The sequence below is a fragment of the Coptis chinensis genome, chromosome 1, assembly GCF_015680905.1.
Source record: "Coptis chinensis isolate HL-2020 chromosome 1, ASM1568090v1, whole genome shotgun sequence".
Taxonomy (NCBI): domain Eukaryota; kingdom Viridiplantae; phylum Streptophyta; class Magnoliopsida; order Ranunculales; family Ranunculaceae; genus Coptis; species Coptis chinensis.
In genome coordinates, this window is record NC_141456.1 from 57,362,675 (window position 1) to 57,370,582 (window position 7,908).

At 33.8% G+C, this 7,908-nt stretch overlaps 1 pseudogene; it reads right to left on the reverse strand.

The window, feature by feature from the left end:
- Positions 1-2,725: 2,725 nt before the first annotated feature.
- Positions 2,726-5,199, reverse strand: LOC147524669 (uncharacterized; annotated as a pseudogene).
- Between the last annotated feature and the right edge of the window lie 2,709 nt (positions 5,200-7,908).

Below are 7,908 nucleotides of genomic sequence, written 5' to 3' on the forward strand. Positions count from 1 at the left end.
TCCATTAAATTTCAAGTACACTCATATATAGTGCTAATTTCATTGAAACATTCCAATCCCCTTAGAAAATATATATTTGTACTTATCGTAAAATGTAATGAAGTAAATACACATTTCCAATCTAATTCATATAAATTTAATCAACCTAATCCAAATCCAAATGAAAAAATAACCTAATCTTGTTAAAGTCGATTACCCGGCCACTTATGTCTTCAGCCTTATGGTTCATCTTCGCCTTGAGAATATTTCATAATACATTCTTAGATGAACTTAACAAAATCCATTCAAACTTCATCTATCTCCTTGTCGGTAAAAGCCTTTTTATGGCTAAGATTTTTTAGCTAGAATATAAGAAACAACAAGGTTATAACATAAGGCTATTATGAAAAATATCACGAGTGCTGTGAACAAAAATATATGTACCGAAAAGTGACCAAGGAGATACATGAAATGAGTATGACAAGCATCAGAATATTGTTGGAATGCATCTAAAATAATAGTCAGGTTGGGAGAAAATGTAGGAAATTTCTTCTCAGGGAGAAAAGTATTGCTTGTGTTAGTGACTAATTCCCTAAATGGAAGACAGAAGAATGCCAAAAGCCTTTAAGTATGAAAGAAAAGAAACTCTTCCGTGCTCATGCTTGCAACTTACAGAACACTCATATGATGCATAGCTATTGGATTCACCATGAAAATAATCTGCTAAAGAACAAAGCACATTGTTCAAGTATAGAAGATCATCCCCACCACGAATAGGAAGCGTAATCAATGACTCAGATTCGGATCCAATAGAGCTAGGTTGAAGACTAGTGTTTTCAGTATAGCAGTGGTGAGCTGCATAAAGCTCTAGAATTGAACTGGAAGGAGGTGAAACTTGCTAATAAGTTTGTTAGTTAGATTCACTAAGCATCATGGCTATTACATCCACAAATGCAAATATGCTCCTATTCTAACTCCAAAGTTTTCATTCCCGCACATTAAAAAAAAACATAAAGAAAGGAAATAAATGGTGATACAAAGATCATTTACCTCACGAAAATTACTTGTTATTTCTTCAATATTCTAACCAACATATCTACAAGAATTTGTGCTAGCATGTCAACATTTTTTTACAATATTATGCACAACATCAACACATTCATTTACAGTGAATTTCACGCCTACCTATAAAAAAAAAAGCAACCATGTTACAATTCAAGTTCTTAGTAGGCCATAATTAGAAAGGAAAGAGACTCTGAAATTGCAAGCTTTACTGATAGAATTCAAAGGAAGTATCTTGCATAGATGCATATCAACATCTCTATAAACTATGAAAAGTTACGAACTTGAATATTTCCAACTTAGTTTGGTCTTCAAGCCATCAATTGCCTTTTGCAGACAAAGGTGTATCAAATGGTTTAGTCATAACAAATGCTAATATCAACTAAATGCATATTTTTCACCATCACTATCTCATACTACCCCATTTTCACGCCTTTTGTCTTGTAGAAAAAAACATATACATTCTCCTTGATGACTTCCAAGGAATTGGACCTATGTTCCTTCTTACCCAAGTTAAGAAATTAAGGCTTAATTGGTAGGAATAACTAAAAGTACTATTCCTTTTTCAGTGTATGAAATTCAAGATCTGTTTCTAGAACCCTATAACAATCATGTGTCTCCAGAACAAAAGAATAACAATCAGTCTTATGAGAATAGAGAAGAAGCCCAACAAGTAGTTGATAGGGTTATATACTAAAAATATTACTTTTGTATTAACTTTAATTCTTTATATTTTGAATGAGAATCATATGGGCAAATATTATGTATATTATATATGTTATTAGTTATATGCATGCGTCTAAAACTTTATGTTATAATAATATGGTGTGTGGTGACACACAGAAGATCATATCATCATTACCTTATAAAGTATAAGTAAACATTCACAACCTAGATGGATTTGTACAAACCATTGGTACGGTTGTAGTATAATCTGGTATTAGTCTATCTTGACTATAGGATTACACTAGTACACTTTGTGTGTATTGAACAGGACCAAGTGAGGTTGTTTCTCTTTATACTGACTATATAAGAGACCAAACACCTCTGTTATTATGGATGCTTATCCTCTTAATCCGGATATAATAACGGGAACTTACGTGCAGTCACTACACTAGAAAAGGCGTTTACTAACGGTTATATCCATTACTTATATTTTTACTAACGGTTATATCTGTTAGCTCTGGGGCGTCACTCTCACTTAGGCCAAAAATTAGTAACGGATATAACCGTTACTAATAATAATTTTAGTAACAGTTATATCCGTTACTAAAATTCTTTGTAACAGATAGCAAACTAGGGATTGGCCGATTAAATTTGTCATTTCTAATGGATATATCTGTTAACGGATATATTCGTTAGTAATAGATGTGCTATTTACTAACTATTATTTGTAACGGAAATATCCGTTAGTAAATTGTAACCACTAAAAATTAAAAAAAAAATCCTGGGTCAAATAATGTCCACTATGCACATCTAGTTCTAGCAAATATGATATAAAGATCACATTCCACAAACTTAATCAACAAATGAATAACAAAAAACAAAGCCACTAATCAATTAAACATTATTATAAAAATATAGTCATCAATCTAAGCCATAAAAACTTGATAGTGCCATACATATAAAAAAAGATAGTTACCAGCAGACCTCATACTGACTCAAAAAAGGAGCAACTAACAATCTAGTTTGTTCTTGGCAAAACCCAATCTACTCTAAGGATGAGGTTGTCATAACCATAACCATTGTACATAGTTGACAAAACCAAACCCTCTGCTCATGCCAGTTTTTTGGTCGTAAGCAATGTAAACACGGCTCACAGGACCAAAAGTGTTGAAGAGATCTTGCAGGTCAGGCTCACGCGTGTCCTTTGAGAGATTGGTAACACGAACTGATTTCTCATCATTCTTATGCCTCATATCCTGTCTGCTCCTGTCAGCTCCAGCCCTATGACTAGGAGGAACATAAGCTCCTTTTGATGTGCTAGAACTAGGTGTTGCGGTTTCAGAAGCGGGAGATTTGTCAACAAAGCTTTCTGGTGGCTGAGCAAGATCCTTAAAATGGCAATCCAGCGATCACCTCTCTGACCCCATGTCCTGCAAATCATGAGAAAAGCACCCCCGCCTTTCCCAAGATTTGATAGGGGATCTCCTACAATTTTGCCTTCATCTAGTTTGCTACCTACAGGCAGGAAATCTCTTAAAATTTAAAACCAAATCTAGAATGATCTAAGGAAATACGAAAATTGAATAGTGGTTGATAAGAGCCCAAAACTGTAGTTTAAACCCTTTAATAGTATTTATATTTAGCCAATTATGTTATTAATAATATAAGTTTATCACTAATTACGTGCTTTTGAGTATTCCAGGCTTTGGAGTTGAATAAATATCAATTAATTACTAATTAGGTGCTAAAAGGAGCTAAAGTAATTGCTAGAAAAGTTCCATGAAGAAAGCCCAAGTTTAATGGAGAAAAAGCCTTTAAAAAGTCCAAGTCAACACTGTTAAGTGAAAGTCAAACCGGATTAGAGAGTTGAAGAAAAGTCAATATAACTTCAAAAGGCCATATCTTTGGACTCAGGCCTCGGAATTAGGTCAATTTTATATCAAAATGACCGGCTTAGAAACCTCTTTCCAATGGTTTAGGCCTTGACTCCATCATAGTAGTATAAGTTGGTGAAAATGCGTGTTATAGTAATACAACCAGAATTGAAAGTCTTGCATTTACTTAATTGGGTTATGGACTTGATTTATGGGTCGATAACCTAGCCTAAAATCCCAAGCACGAAATTGTAACCTAACCCTCTCCTATATAAAGAGGGTTAAGGCTAAAACAAAGATTGGCTACTCCCCCATTAGTTTAATTAGTGTAATTAAGGTTCTCTCTCTCTCCCTCTATAATTTAGTTTAGGGTCGGAATTAGTTTATGTTTGTAGCCTCCATTAAACCTTCAATAAAAATACCTTCAAGTTCTGTTATTATGTTTTACTTTATTGTTTAACTAATTTTAGTCCAATGAATTAAAGCTAAACTCCCATTCGAGGGAGGTTAATGAAGCTTTGAGAGGACTTGATTTGTTTAGCATAGATTTGCTGATTAAGGTTTAAAGTTTGGATTTTTCTTGACTTAGAGATAAGAAGAGAAAAATCTAAACTAGAGGATTGTGAGTTTTGCCATGAGAATGGAAAACAAACCTTCCTCTCATACTAATTTGATTATGACTAGAAATGGTATAATTGAATTAGGGATCATAAAAGTCTAAGATTTCTATTTAACTTTTTAGTGAGAATATAAAGATTAGGGTTTCTTAACAATCTATTCTAACACTTCTACGAATTGAAAAGTAGATTTAATTCTCTCTCTAACATTCTCTATCTTTGATTCACATCATTATATTGTTAGTTAATTTAGTATAAATTCGTAGTATCATCATAATAGTTAATTTCTTATTCAAATCATTACTCTCATCATTGTTCCTTTTGTTTGAATAGTTGAATTCTATTTATGTCTTGATAGTTTATGAGTGGAACGAATCAGTACTCTTTATATATTTCATAATGAATTGAGAGTAGGAATATTGATCTATGCACTTATTTAGTTAATTGATTATTTGTGTTTACGCATAGATAGTAAGTTAACGTAAATTTGCTATTATCAGTGGTAATGAGGAAAACATACATACACAGCAAACATTTCTCACCTTTAATGGTTTTGACTTGTCATACCGGCCACCAGTAGGGTTGGCAGTAGCTAAAATTGATGTTCGAGCATTTAATGTCGCCTGTATTCCCACTTTTGTAATACTTATGGTCTGATGTGTAAAAGAGATCAAACAGTTAGAGAAAACTTTCAGGTCCCTCAGAAGCCGAAGTCTAAATAATAGATGGTTACCTAATCTCTAACAACCATTTTATCATATTCATCTATGCAACATATTCCATTATCACCAAGCATTAGAGCACCAACATAAGGAAAACAAAAAGTTCACTCCTATAAAAGTTCACTCATATCAGGACCAAACAAACGAGTAATAGAAGGGAAATAAGCCAACCTGAGCATCCCCACAGAATATAAACTGACCAGTATGATCCTTGTCCATGGATGTTATACCATTATCAAATGTTGCTTTGTTAATGATCCTTCCAGTGCTGAAATTCATCACCTGGAATCAATCTTATTGAACAATCAAGGTGAAAAGTATGCAATTAAAACCTCTATAATGTTAAACAGGATAGAGAGAACAATTCAATTAATCTTCCTTGTAGCATAAAAAGTTTTGATTTGGTTGGTTATGAAGTATGCATTGCAGCCATTTTGAAAGCCTTGACTTTCTACCAAACCACCACTAACAAAGATGGAGAACAAAGTATACTCTCTCTCTCTCTCTCTCTCTCTCTCTCTCTCTCTCTCTCTCTCTCTCTCTCTCTTTTTGATAGTATGATATGAGATACATACATGCATATGACACTATAAATTAAGGAATACATTCCAACTAGTCAACTACTGAAGGACAAGAAGTGACTGGCTGTTTACAGATTAACCTTATATACGGAAAAACCAAAAGAAATAAGAAATCATGAGTAGACAAGAGATATCCATTATATGCGAAGTTAGGCAGTACTCATACTTACAGTGATTTCTCTATTTGCATTGGCAACTGAAAGGAAGTTGTTATTCACCTATAGAGTAAGATAGATGTCAAACAGCTGGACATCAGCTCTGAAAAGCTGGAAAACCTTTTCAAAGTGGAAGCTTGGAAAATAACTTGAATATACTTAAGTAAAAAAACATCAACATTAGTGTGTACTCACAGGGTGAAAGCGAATGCATAATTGAGAAGAAACCCCATATATTACTTGTACACAATGGCCTTTCGATATCTCCCAAACTCTTACTGTTTAATCCATTGATGATGAAGCAATGTACTGATTGTTAGATGAAAATTCAAAATCTGTACATAACTTAGCAACTTAGAATCACAAGGTGCAAAGAGAAATAAATAATAAGCAAACACCAAACTCAGATCTCTAGTGCATTTTCTACTAAAGGAGTCATAATAACTACTAAAATATTAGTACGTCTACTGTTTACACCAGTTAAAGCAACAAATATTACAACATTCAGTCTCATTACTAATATCTATTATGAGAAAGAAGTTAAGACTGTGATTGCCTCTCTTCATTAAAATTTTTAAAGCATACATAATGATACTAATAAGTGCTCAAAAAGTGCAAATTAACCCTTGATTATGCCTCTTGTTAAGCAATCTTAGTGGACTAATAGTGTTTGTAAGTTATGTTTTATGATTCTACAGGTGAAAGAGAGAGTTTTGTGGAATATTAGAGAAAAAGGGGTAAAACGGAGCAATTTGGAGCATTAAGGATCAAATAGGAAGCCCGTGGACAATCATGGAGAAGGCCAAGGAATTGAAGTTATTAAAGATGCGACTTGGACCTATTTTAAAGCCTATTTGGAAACCAAGGCCAAAGGATTTGTTGCTTGGACCAAAGCCAGCAAAAGAGGATAGAAGGATAGAGCAGAAGAGACAAAATAGACTTCCGCGTCTGGGACGCATGGATCGCGAGTCCAGAAGCATTGCTCACATCTGAGACGTATGGATCGTGCATCCAGATTCATTCCTCGCGTCCAAGACGCATGGAATGACATTGTAGCCCATTCCTTCTCAGTTTTAGAGACGTAGTTGGACTCTGAAAGAATTCTATCTGTATTAGGAAATAAATGACGGTTTGGAATGCTTTTAGAACTCATTGTAACCCCTATAAATAGAGGACCTAAGTGCCTTATGTAATTTGCCAATTCATTTATATTCTTGTCTCCAGAACATGGGGCAGAGAGAGATTAATAATAAAAGATTCGGTTTTAACTAGCTGAGCCTTAATAAATTAGTCTTTCTAGTCTTATGTTCTTCAACTCTTCTTCTACTTGTTCTTCATGTTCTTCCTTCTTTATGGAAGGCTAATCTTCTCCTTCAAAGGAGAAGATGAAGCCGGTGCTTAAGGTTTAATGATTCTTATGGTTCATGGTATTCTCCAATCAGGTTAGTTCTTTATGTTTTTAGCTATTAGTTCCATTACCTAGACCAGGGGATGGAAGTATAGATTAAAGTTTTTATTTATTGCAATCGAATATACAGCTAGTTTAGGGTTTTATTTATTGCAATTGAATATTTGCTAGTAACATGCTCTTATTTATTGCAATTGAATATAATGCTAGAATAGGGTTTTATTTATTGTAATTGAATATTATACTATTATTCTCTATTTTTCTTCTAGTTGTGTAGTGTTTTAGAGTAAGGGAAGTATTCCTTGTGTTTGCCTTAGATGGTGATTCATTGAATAGCTACCCAAGCTCACATAAAAGGAAAGAAGATACTAGGAACATAAAACTTTGGAACAACCTTGAGTAGAGTTATTTGTTAATGTTGTTTCTTCTAAGAGGGCATCGGCACTCGCTCGATTGCCTAATTGTAGTCTACTTGAGAGAACAACCATGAAACAGAAGGTCATTGAATCAAAAGTATTGGTGGATTCTACTCTCTTGAATTCCCTCTCTTATAAATACTCAATAGTTTAGTTTAGTTTAGTTTAGTTTAGCATTAGAATCTAAAATATATAATAATAGTTTTTAATCCCTCAAACCCCCTTTTCCAGTCCGGTCCTTCATATAAACATACACTTAAAAGTGGAACGATACCCTACTCATCCTTTACTAATTGAGGGATAATTAAGTTTTGAAATGCTTATATTTTGTTCAATGACCATCATCCATCTACATCATCCATATCCCATATCTCATCTCACACATAAAAAATGGCGCCAATCATTGGAGACCCACCCAGCAGTATTGT